We start from the raw sequence: 11,892 nt of genomic DNA on the forward strand, positions 1-11,892 counted from the left end.
GCTGAGGTGCACACAAGAGGGGCCATTCTTCTAGGTTCAAGACTGCTGTGATCTGGGGGTCACTGCTAACCTAGGAAAGGCACAGAAGGGGTACGCCTGCTCCCCAACCCTGCTTGTGTGAAGCCTGCCCTGTGGTTGAGGCGAGAAGACTTCTGTGAACCAACCTCACCCTGACACCCACAACCCAGGAAGCGACGTGACTCGCAGAGCCTGGCACTGCCCGACGGCCCTGGGGGAGGGGCCCCGGGTCTCCCACTCCCCAAAAGAACCCCCCCAAAGTACAAGTCACCACCACCAACCCACCAACATCTGAAAACCCTTCAAAACCCCGCAGTGCCGTCTCTCACCAGCTCTTTCAAGTCAGAAACCCACTGATGAGAAATCTTGGGCCAAGATTACATTAACATGTCAACCTCGTCAGAAAACAACCAAGTTCCCAATGGAGGGGAACGGGAATTAACGTGCAGGGTTATTGTGGGTGTCCGAGGCTTTCTGAGGGGTACTAGGGTCTGAGCTTAGAAGCCCGACACTCCTTGAGCTCTGGATTTCCACTGATCGTTTTTAGGGTGTGGTTCCCTTCTGCACCCAGGAGCACCCCTGAGTCAGAATTCACCTACTTGAGGCTGGGACCATAGGTGTGCATCACCATGTCCAGCTTCCCCTCATGGAGACAGAGACTTCTCCAGACTGTTCTGCAAGTGCAATCTTACCCATCTCAAGCTCCCATGAAGCCTGGCTTGGGTTCTGTCTGGGCTGGCCTCAAATGGTTATCCTCGTATTCTCAGCCTCCCTAGTAGCTAGAATTGTAAGTGTGAGCCACTGGCACCTGACTTAAATGGGGACTTCAAAGTTATTACCTGAGCCGGGCACCAGTGGCTCACGCACGCCTGTAAATCCCAGCTACTCAGGAGGCTGAGATCTGAGGATCGTGGTTCAAAGCCAGCCTAGGCAGGAAAGTCCGTGAGACTCTTAACTCCAATAAACCACCAGAAAACCGGAAGTGGCACCATGGCTCAAGTGGTAGAGCGCTCGCCTTGAAGTGAAGAGCTCAGGGACAGCCCAGGCCCTGAGTTCAAACCCCATGACCAGCCCCCCCCCCACAAAAGTTATTACCTGGGCTTCTATAGCCATGGCAGAAGAGTTAATTTAGAGGTAATTTGTGACTTGTACCCGCAGAGATACCTTACATGCCTTAAACAACAGATACCACAAATTAAAGCCAGATTGAGATACAAACACACAGACTTGACTCGTGAACTAATTTGAACTATGGTGCAAATGGCCAGCTAATGCTTACAATGTAGCTTGGGTGAGAACACAACATGGGAGCGGTCAGACAGGAAGAAAAGAAGCACCACCAAAGGGGAGGAGGAGACGAGGGTGCTCAGCCACGCCACGCCTTCACAACGCCAGTCCTAACAGCACAGCTAAGAACTTGACCCCAACAGGACACCGTACACTTGGTGTCCTCCCGACTCCCAACTCGAGGAGGGAAGATACCAGCTGTAAACTCCATCCTGACCAAAGAAGAGCCATCAGAAAGGCAGTTCAGGAAGCAGAGAGGCCCCTTGGCCAAGGCATTGAGCACAACCAACAGCAGCAGTCATCGCCTACAGAAAGACGTGTACCTGGCTGGTAGCTGGAGCTCTGGAGGTCCCTGCTGGGACTGCTGGGGGGCAAAGCAGGTTGGGGGTTCAGGGGTGTCCCAGAGGCGGGCTCGGAGGCAGGGCCTTCAACCTCAGCCCGTGTGAGTCAAAGCCATTAGGTAACCCAACGCCTTAGGGCTGTAATTACAGTGTTTACTGAGTGGCTCATCCTTCCCAGATACTCCTATCTGCAGTCTTCTCTCTTTTACAAGGACCCAGACGCTGGTGGCTCGCGCCTGTCATCCTAGCTACTCAGGAGGCTGAGATCTGTGGATCCTAGTTCAAAGCCAGCCCAAGCAGGAAAGTCCCTGAGACTTATCTCCAGTGGACCACCAGAAAACTGGAAGTGGTGCTGTGGCTCAAGTGGTAGAGCACTCACCTTGAGCTGAAGAGCTCAGGGACAGCGCCCAGGCCAGAGTTCAAGCCCAAGGATGAGCAGGGGGAAAAAAGGCCAGGAGTGGAGTGTGGCTCAAGTGGTAGAGTGCCAGTCTTGAGCAAAAAGCTAAGGGACAATATCCAGGCTCTGAGTTCAAGCCCCAGAACTGGCGCACAGGTGCACACAAAGCCAAAACAACAGACTCTCTAGTAGACTATGACCTTGCTATTACTTGTGACCTTAAGGAGGTTCTGTGTGACCTTCTGAGCTAACTACCAGCTGCTGGCCAGGCCACCAGTGTGAAAGGTGGGCTGATCGCAGCTGTGAACGGGGCCTGACCTTTAAGCAATTCATACTGTGGGGAGACTCGCACATCACCTCCCACAACCTTACGAACTCCAAAGGGCATCCGAAGCCTCAGAAGGCAGTGATGACAACCAGCCCATGCAGATCAGGCGCTGAAGCCCTGCCCGGGATCTGTTCTCCTCTGGACTTTAGGCCTATTGGCCACCGCAGTAGCCCTGTAAAGCCTTTAATCTGTTTCCACACTCTGTCTGTAGCTGACGCTGCTGTCTGTTTATTCCCCTGGCGACTGGGGATTGCTCTGGTACGTGGAGAGGCCCCGGGAAGCCGCCAGGAGAGGTGAAATAATACATCCATTCTCACGCCACACACCAAACTAAACCTTGAGGCAGAGAAATAAGCTGGAAATGTAACTTCACCATCATCATCACTGTTATCTTTTCAGTGGTAGGAAATTAGATCAAAAACAAAAAACCTGGGCTGGGAAGGTGGCTCAAGTGGTAGAGTGCTAGCCTTGAGTAAAAGCAGCTCAGGGACAGTGCCCAGGCCCTGAGTTCAAGCCCCAGGACTGACAAAAATAAATCAATAAATGAACAGAAGATGATGATTCAGAGGATCATCATCATCAGGAGGATCCACGTTCCTCTGTAAGTAGACACCAGGTGTCCTGGGCGCTCAGGTGACTTTCAGACAGGTGTCCATACCTCTTAGTTCAAGGCCCTTTACCCTGCGCCCTTGGTCCCCCTCCTCCTCGCTCTCCTAGCTGTGTCTGACCTCAACTGCCCAGAAGTGGCCTAGGCCCCAACTCCAAGGTTACTTTTCTTTTGTGTATGTGCACTCTACCACTTGAGCCACACCTCCACTCCTAGCTTTTTGCTAAGTAACAGGAGCGTCTGGTGGAGTCATCAGTCCAGGCTGGCTGGCTTTTAAGCTGAGATCTTCACATCCCAGCCTCCAGAGTAGCTGGGATTACAGGCGTGAGTTACCAGTGCCTGACGTCCTCAAGCAATGGCAGCCAGTCCCCCAGCCAGCACTTCCTGTCACAGGAGAGCTTTGGTTTGGGGGGTAATGGGCATTTTTCCGAAGAAGAGTTCAAAGACAAAACCTGGGTAAAAGCAAGATCAAAGCGCCTTTCAAGATGAGGCAGAGGAAATGTGCTGTCTGGCTGTGGTCCCATGGTGCAAACCACTGGGAGAACTCAGAGTCTGCAAGCGAGCTGACTACAACGGCATCCCTGCCAGCCTCTCTTTCCAGCCTGAGCCCGCCACATGCTGGCAGTATTCGCGAACAGTGCCTTCAAAGTCACTGAGACTCAAAGAGGCCGTGCGTGAGGGTCCTGATCCAATCGGGACAAGCCTTGCTCCCCAGAGGAGGAACTTGGGCCGCTAAACAGAAAGAAGGCCAGGTAAGGGCACAGGGCGGGCCTCGGGCAGCTCACCACGCTGGCCGATGCCTCGATCGCCAACTTCTGCTCTCCAAGATCACAGAGTGGAGCTGGCTGCTTAAGCAAGCCTGGGCTGTGGCATTGCGTGGACAGCTCCGTGGGTTCACACTCCCCTCAGGCCCTTTCCTGGCAAAGTGCCCACAAATTGTCTTTCCTTGGGGGGGGGGGGCTGAAATTCCTTGATTTGGACCCCTCTTCAGACTTTCGGAATCAGATTAGTTAAGTGAACTTCCCACAGTGGTTTTTGTTTGTCCGTCCTGGGGCTTGAACTCAGGGCCAGGGTGATGTCCCTGAGCTTCTCTTTGCTCAAGGCTAGCACTCTACTACTTGAGCCACAGCACCCCTTCTGGCTTTTTCTGTGTATGTGGTACTGAGGAATCGAACCCAGGGCTTCATGCATGCTAGGCAAGCACTCTACCACTAGGCCACCTGCCCGGCCCTGTTTTTGTTTTTTTAAATGAGTGTTTGTACCAGTCCTAAGGCTCCTTTTGTTTTGTTGTTTTTGTGCTCAAGGCTGAAGCTCTACAACTTGAGCCACACAGCGCCACTTCTCGCTGATTCATTGGAGAGCCTGACTCCACTGTTTTATGGGACAAATCACATGATAAAGAACATAGCATAGCTGGGTGACTCTGTGTGTGTGTGTGTGTGTGTGTATTTTTAGCTCGCCTACTTCAGGCATTCTGCCCTTTGGAAGTTGTCTGACCTCTACCTTGTTTTGGTGCTGGTACTGGGGCTTGACCTCAGGGTCTAGGTGTTATCCCTCAGCTCTTTTCCCCTCAAGGCTAGCATTCTCTACTTCTGGTATTTTTGGTGGTTAATTGTAGATAAGAGGCTTTTCCAGCCACAGCCACCAGCTTTCAATCGCGATCCTCAGATCTCAGCCTCCACAGTAGTTAAGATTACAGAGTTCGGTAATCTCAGAGGCCTGGCTTCTTGTGGGTTTTTGGTTTTGCAGGAGTAAGGTGAGAGAAACCTTGACCTTCCTTCTCATCGTGGAATTAGAATGGTTCTTTAGAGGTAGTGGGAAAGAGGAAGTATAGCCATTTTCAAAGGCTAACTTTGTCCAAAGCTCCCGGCTCAGGTCCAGGGTTGTCTTAAAGAAAGCACCAGGGTGGCAGGGTTCAGCTTTGGGGAAATTCCTTCCAGCTCTATTTTTCTCGTGTGTGTGTGTGTGTGTGTGTGTGTGTGTGTGTGTGTGTGTGTGTGTGTGTGTGTGTGTGTGTGTGTGTGTGTGTGTGTGTGTGTGTGTGTGTGTGTGTGTGTGTGTGTGTGTGTGTGTGTGTGTGTGTGTGTGTGTGTGTGTGTGTGTGTGTGTGTGTGTGTGTGTGTGTGTGTCTTAAAGAAAGCACCAGGGTGGCAGGGTTCAGCTTTGGGGAAATTCCTTCCAGCTCTATTTTTCTCGTGTGTGTGTGTGTGTGTGTGTGTGTGCGTGCGTGCGTGCGTGCGTGCGTGCGTGCGTGCGTGCGTGCGTGTGTGTGTGTGTGTCTTAAAGAAAGCACCAGGGTGGCAGGGTTCAGCTTTGGGGAAATTCCTTCCAGCTCTATTTTTCTCGTGTGTGTGTGTGTGTGTGTGTGTGTGTGTGTGTGCGTGCGTGCGTGCGTGCGTGCGTGTGTGTGTGTGTGTGTGTGTGTGTGTGTGTGTGTGTCTTAAAGAAAGCACCAGGGTGGCAGGGTTCAGCTTTGGGGAAATTCCTTCCAGCTCTATTTTTCGTGGTGGGGCTTGAACTCTGCACTTGGGCGCTGTCCCTCAGCTCTTCAGCTCAAGGCAAGCGCTCTACCACTTGAGCCAAAGCACCACTTCCACTTTCTGGTGGCTAAGTGGAAATAAGAGTCTCATAGACTTTCCTACCCGGGCTGTCCTTGAACTGCGATCCTCAGATCTCAGCCTCCTGAGTAGCTAGATTATAGGGGTGAGCAGCCGGGTGCTCAGTTTTTTTTTCCGGCTCTATTTTAAACCTCCCCCCTGGAGTTTAGCCTGCAGCCCCTTGTATGCATGCTGAGGGTTTGCTTAGGATGCTTTTTAATCCAAGATTTTCTGGATGCTATACACACACACACAGCCTTAATTCAACTTCCCGCCCCTCGTCAAAAGGTATCCTAGAGAGTGAGCTATACCAGCCTGGAGCCGGGCACACAAGGCCACTGTGTTGTAACCAAACCTCATCATCACTTTAAAAAGTCTTTCCTCAGAGCCACGCGGATGTATAGACCTCCTTGTCTTTGTACTTTGGATCTAGCCCAGACGTCATGGAGACCGACACACACAGGAAGGACCAGCGGGGTAAGTGACTCCAAAGCCAGGGGCAGGGGACGCACTTCCTCCAGCCCCGATGAGCGCCTCTGCCCTCTTCCTCTTCCAGTCGTTCCCCGATTGGTACCGATTATTCAGCCATTCTTAGGGATACATCCAAAAACCAGGCTGGGTATAATGGCTCACATCTATCATCCTAGCTACTCAGGAGGCAGAAAAGCAAGAGGATCAGAGTTCAGGGCATCCTTCTGGGGGGAAAAAAAGTTAGTGAAACTCCACCCTCACAAACTGGATGAGGGGGTGCGCATGGCTGTGACCCCAACTATATGAGAGGCACAGGTAGAAGGATCGTGTTCCCAGACCAGCCTGGGCAAAAACTCCAGGCCCTATGTGACGTTAAAGCAGCCAGGCACTGGTGGCTCATGCCTGTAATCCAACTCAAGGAGGGTCATGGTTCGAAGCCAGCCTGGGTAGAAAAGTGAGACTTCTATCTCCACTTAACCACCAAAAAAGCTGAACGTGGAGCTGTGGCTTAAGTGGTAGAGTACTACCTTAAGCAAAAAAAAGAAAAGAAAAGAAAAAAGAAAAAGCTCAGGGACAGCATCCATGTGCTGAGTGCAAGCCCTAGATTGGCACTAATAACAATAATAATAATAAAAACAAAAGGAGGCTGGAGGCATAACTTAAATGGTAGAGTACCTGTCTCGAGCTAGCACAAGACCCTGAGTTCGTTCAAATGTTAGTACTGCAAAAACCAACAAGACTCTGTACCACCCAATTTCTCAAACTGTAGCAACAGGCTAGCCATTGTTTGCAACATTTTAATTCCTACTATATTAATTGTTCCAACTGAGGCTCAAATACTATTCCGGGATAGTCAAGCACCTCAGCAGCTGTGAGCAGAGGTCAAACAGGAACAGAATCCGCGCCCGGATGCCTCCTGAGATTCCACATTACACTTCAGGGGCTCAACCTGCTGCCTGGGGCTGTTTTGGGGGAACTTGGTTCCACACCCACTTCCACCTGTGGTTCCCAATAAGAGACCACAGCCACATGACATGCTTCCCGGGACTCAAGTCAAAAGCAGCTTTGATCTCGACTTACCCAAGTCTAGAAAAACACAGGTTACCCCTCAGCCAAATGGTGCTGGTAAAGGAAAAGCCAGGACTGAGTCCCTAACTCTTGTGCGCTAGATGTGGCGGCCCACAATGACTAATGTTAGTCAAAACCACCTGCTGCTGGCGTTCATTCCAGGTTGCTCCTCTCATCACAAATATCTTCTGAGGGCCAGCCAAGGTAAAAACCTAAGACTCCAGAGCCCCACTGGTTCCCCAAACCCAGCCCCAAGGGCACAGGAACAGTGACAGGATCCCTGCCTGAGGTCATAACCAATTTCTAAAGCAAATGCCAAGAATACGTTATTCGTCCAAGATTAAAAGTGGACAGGGCACCCATGGACTTCGCCTATACTCTTAAGCTAGTCAAGAAGGTGAGAGAAAGGAGGGCTGTAGTTCAAGATCACAAAAATTCCCGAGATGCTATCTCCAAAATAACTAGCCAAAAAACAGGGCTGGAGATGTGGTTCAAGTGGTAGGGTACCAGCCTTGCAAGCAGGTCCTGAGTTCAAACCCCAGTACAGTACTGAGGAAGGAAAAACAAAGAGTATATGGATGGTCACTATACAATTCCGTTATGTTTTACCTATTTTTTTCTTTTTTGTTTTTTGTTTTTTGGTCGGTTGTGGGGCTTAAACTCTGGGCCTGGGCGCTGTCCCTCAGCTCTTCAGCTCAAGGCTAGTGCTCTACCACTTGAGCCACAGCACCACTTCTGGCTTTTTCTGCTTACGTGGTGCTGAGGATTCGAACCCAGGGCCTCATGCATGCAAGGCAAGCGCTCTACCACTGAGCCACCTTCCCAGCCCGTTTTACCTATTTTCTTAATAAACTATTGAGATCAATTAAAAATAAATAAAATGCAAGTGCTACCCAAAGATGAACACCTTTAACCTAAGCAGATAAACTTTATTTCCTACAGCCAAAGCCTTTTCAGATCCTTCTAATAAAAGAAGCAGAGAGCCACCAAGGTGACAACTAGCTCTTATTTCCAGGGTGACAATAACCATGGCCCATTCCACATTGTAAGAACAGAGGTATCTGCTGGGCTCTGGTAGCTTACAAGTGTAATCCTAGCTATTCAGGAGGCTGCGACTTGAGGATCAGTTTGAAGCCGGCCAGGGCAGGAGAGTTTAGGAGAATCTTACCTCCAATTAACCACCAAAGAGCCAGCAGGAAAATCTGAGATAACTCTTATCTCCAATTAACAACACTAAACTGGAAGTGGAGCTGGTTCTGGAGGCAGAGAGCTAGAGAAAGCTAAGGGACGGTGCTCGGGCCATGAGTCGAAGCTAAAACCTAGGTGTGACCCTCTGGTCAAGAGCTAATCACTCAACAGAGCCCCGGTTCAGCAAGGTGGGGACAATGAAAGCTGAAAGACAGCTCACCCTGCCACCCCTCAACTCCCCCCCACACCCCAGCATTAAGCAGATGGCAGAAGAATTAAGTAGGCAGAGGAAACAAGACCTACAGCAGGAGGAGGAGGGCAGTGACAGACTAAACCCTGATCCTCTCCCTATAAAAAGCCCTGGTGGTGGTTAAGACCAGCAGAGGAACAGAGAAAATGTGGCTGCTCCACAAGTGTGTGTTGGGTTGTTTTGGTGTCAGTCCTAAGGGCTTGAACTCAGGGCCTGGGTATTGCCCCTAAGCTTTTGTATTCAGGGCTATTGGCTCTACCCTAGGAGCCACAGTTCCCCTTTCTGGCTTTTTGGTGGTTAATTAGAGGTAAGAGTGTCTCAGGACTTCCCTTCTCCGGGCTGACTTTGAACCCTGCTCCCAAGGAGCTAGGATTACAAGCATGAGCCCCCCTTGCCTAACTACTGCTCCCTCCCCCCCTCCCCCAGGATGAAGACAGCAATGAGGACCCTTCTAGAAAGTGGTAGAATGCATCGCCTGACATGCGCAACAAGGGATCCATGTGGGTAAAGGACATTGTCAATCACATGTGCTTAGGTAAAAACAAAATTTCTCTTTCCAGATTCCTGCCGCACGCCCCGCCCCTAACACACCAGAAAACACTTCCCACCCCCAGTCACCCAACAGGTGTTTCTGGAAACACCTCAGGCGGATCTCAGAAGACCTGCACCTGGGGGTGGGGAGGGGAGGACCCACACACACACACACACCAGGTCATCAACAGGAGTCCCCCTCAAAGAAGTAAACATGGGAGGGGGGGGCTGTCTGGGTCCAGGGTAAACCCTCCCCAATTAAATTATGTGTTCTCAAACTGTCAAGGCTCAGCTAAGCACCCCCCCAAAAAAAAAACAAACTAAACTGTCTGGGTCCAGTTAAGTTCACCCCAAAACTAAACTGTCTGGGCCGAGTTAAGCTCTCCAAAACTAAACTGTCTGGGCCGATCTAAACACCCTAAAACAACTGTCTGGGCCGAGCTAAACACCCTAAAACAACTGTCTGGGCTGAGATAAGCCCCCCCCAAACTAAGCTGTCTAGGCCCAGCTAAGCCCCCCGCCCAAAAACGAAGCTGTTTGGGCCGGGCTAACCCCAAAACTAACCTGAGCCCAGCTAAATCCCCCCAAACTAGGCTGTTTGGACCCAGCTAAGCCCCCCCCCAAAACTAAACTGTGTGGGCTGAGCTAAACACTCTAAAAACTGTCTGGGCTGAGCTAAGCCCCCCCAAAACTAAACTGTCTGGGCTAAGCCCCCCCAAAACGAAGCTGTTTGGGTCGGGCTAACTCCAAAACTAACCTGAGCCCAGCTAAGTCCCCCAAAACTAAGCTGTTTGGACCCAGCCAAGCCCCCCCAAAACTAAGCTGCCTGGGCCCAGCTAAGTCCCCCCAAACTAAACTGTCTGGGCCGAACTAAACACCCTAAAACAACTGTCTGGGCCGGGCTAGGTCCCTCCCCCCCGTCCCAGGCCCCCCCCCGAGACCCGAGCTCTTGGGGGTTCCCGCAGGGTGGGCCCTCCGCGGCCCCCCGCCCCGCAGGGTGCCCCGTGGGCCCGGGCCGCCGCCAGGCCGCGCAACAGGTGGGCAAACCGCTCCCGGTCCGCGCCGGGCCCTGAGGGGCGCGCCCCGAGCGGCCCGCACACCCCCGCACACCTCGGAGCCCCGCCGGCCCGTCCGCCACACTTACGAGGTCGCGGGTCCCCCGTCCGGTCGAACCGAAACTTTCTGAGGCCAAGCGGAAGGCGACTCGAGCCCCGCACCGCCCGCCATGACGCGCACACTCCACTGACAACGAGCGCCTCCCCGCCCCGCACCGCCCCAGGGCCGGACTACAACTCCCGGCAGGCCCGCGCGGCACTGTGAGCCTACAACTCCCGTCAGTCACCCGAGCGGGCGCCGGGGGGAGGGGGGGAGCTGCCGTTTACTGACTACGACTCCCGGCATGCTCCAGGGAGCTGGGGGCGGGGGAGGAGCGGAGGCTGGGAAGCCTGACTACGACTCCCGGCATGCTCCAGGGCGGGGGTGGTTAACTGACCAAGCCACGCCCCTCGTCTCCTTCTCCACCTTAACCAGGTGCGCTTAACTGTTATAATTTGGGGAAGTGGAAAAAGAGAATGGAAAAAAAAGAAAGGAGAAGAAAGAGAAGAAGAAAGGGAGAAAGAAAGAAAGAACGAAAGAAAGAAAGAAAGAAAGAAAGAAAGAAAGAAAGAAAGAAAGAAAGAAAGAAAGAAGAGAAAGAATCTCCCATTAAAAAAAACAACAACAAAAACCCATTTGGGGAAATGGAGGGTGTGTGCAGGTAATTATCTGTCAGGAACTCTCCGCCCATGTGTACCTGTTGAGTTTTTGAAATGGGATTACCTGGAATTGTTGATTGGTGCCATGTGCTCTAAGTATATAAATAAACCTGAATTTCAAGGCCTTAGTCCTCAAACAACGTAAAATAGTTTGTTAATATTTTTGTTATTATTGCAAAATGTTTATTTATTGAGATTAACAAAAGATATAAGCCAGGCACCAGTGGCTCACACCTGTCATCCTAGCTACTCAGGAGATCTGAGATCTGAGGATCGAGGTTCAAAGCCAGCCCAGGCAGGAAAACCTGTGAGAAGCTTTCCTCCAATTAGCCACCAGTACACCAGAAGTGGTGCTGTGGCTCAAGTGGTAGAACCCTTGCCTTGAGCTGAAGAGCTCAGGGACAGTGCCCAGGCCCAGAGTTCAAGCCCTACAACCAACAAAAAAGATAAATAAACCAGGAGCTAGTGGTTCACACCTATCATCCTAGCTAAATGAGGCTGAGATCTGAGGATCAAGGTTTAAAACCACCTTGGGCAGGAAAAGGCCTTGAGATTCTTCAGCAAGCCAGCAAAAGCTGGATATAAAGATGTGGCTCAAGCACTAGAGTGCTAGTCTTTTTTTTTTTTTTTTTTTGGTCCGGTCGTGGGGCCTGAACTCTGGGCCTGGGCGCTGTCCCTCAGCTTTTCAGCTCAAGGCTAGCGCTCTACCACTTGAAGCACAGCACCACTTCTGGTTTTTTTTTTCTTTTTTGCTTATGTGGTGCTGAGAAATCGAACCCAGGGCCTCAGGCATGCAAGGCAAGCGCTCTACCACTGAACCACCTTCCCAGCCCTAGAGTGCTAGTCTTGAGGGGAAAATAAAGCAAAACAAAACTCAGGGACAGCTCCCAGGTCTGGATTTCTAGCCCTAGCACTGGTCTACACACATTTGTACACACATACTCACACACACAAGAAATATTACTGGGCCTAATGTTCCATATTTTTTTTTGTTTTTTTTTGGGGGGGTCTGGTCATGGGACCTGAACTCTGGGCCTGGGCGCTGTCCCTCAGCT

The 11,892-nt window shown here is 51.4% G+C and overlaps 1 protein-coding gene and 1 long non-coding RNA gene across 3 annotated transcripts in view; one reads left to right on the forward strand and one right to left on the reverse strand.

Annotated features, from left to right (window-relative positions):
- Fyco1 (FYVE and coiled-coil domain autophagy adaptor 1) overlaps positions 1 to 10,314 on the reverse strand; it is a 35,330-nt gene extending 25,016 nt beyond the window's left edge. Inside the window, exon 1 of the mRNA XM_070017537.1 lies at positions 10,228 to 10,314. The gene's annotated coding sequence lies outside the window, so the exon portion shown is untranslated. The remainder of the gene's footprint in view (positions 1 to 10,227) is intronic.
- LOC138823983 (uncharacterized) lies at positions 1,699 to 10,973 on the forward strand. 2 transcript variants are annotated; one of them, XR_011370970.1, is made up of 4 exons: positions 1,699 to 3,730; positions 5,951 to 6,052; positions 8,979 to 10,399; positions 10,614 to 10,973. It is a non-coding gene; the product is annotated as an uncharacterized lncRNA (long non-coding RNA). The 2 variants fall into 2 exon arrangements; XR_011370969.1 differs by having other exon boundaries at positions 1,737 to 3,730; positions 8,979 to 9,087.
- The last annotated feature ends 919 nt before the right edge of the window (positions 10,974 to 11,892 follow it).

Source organism: Dipodomys merriami, unplaced genomic scaffold (genome assembly GCF_024711535.1).
Source record: "Dipodomys merriami isolate MVZ:Mamm:240054 unplaced genomic scaffold, mDipMer1.0.p SCAF_125, whole genome shotgun sequence".
Lineage (NCBI taxonomy): Eukaryota > Metazoa > Chordata > Mammalia > Rodentia > Heteromyidae > Dipodomys > Dipodomys merriami.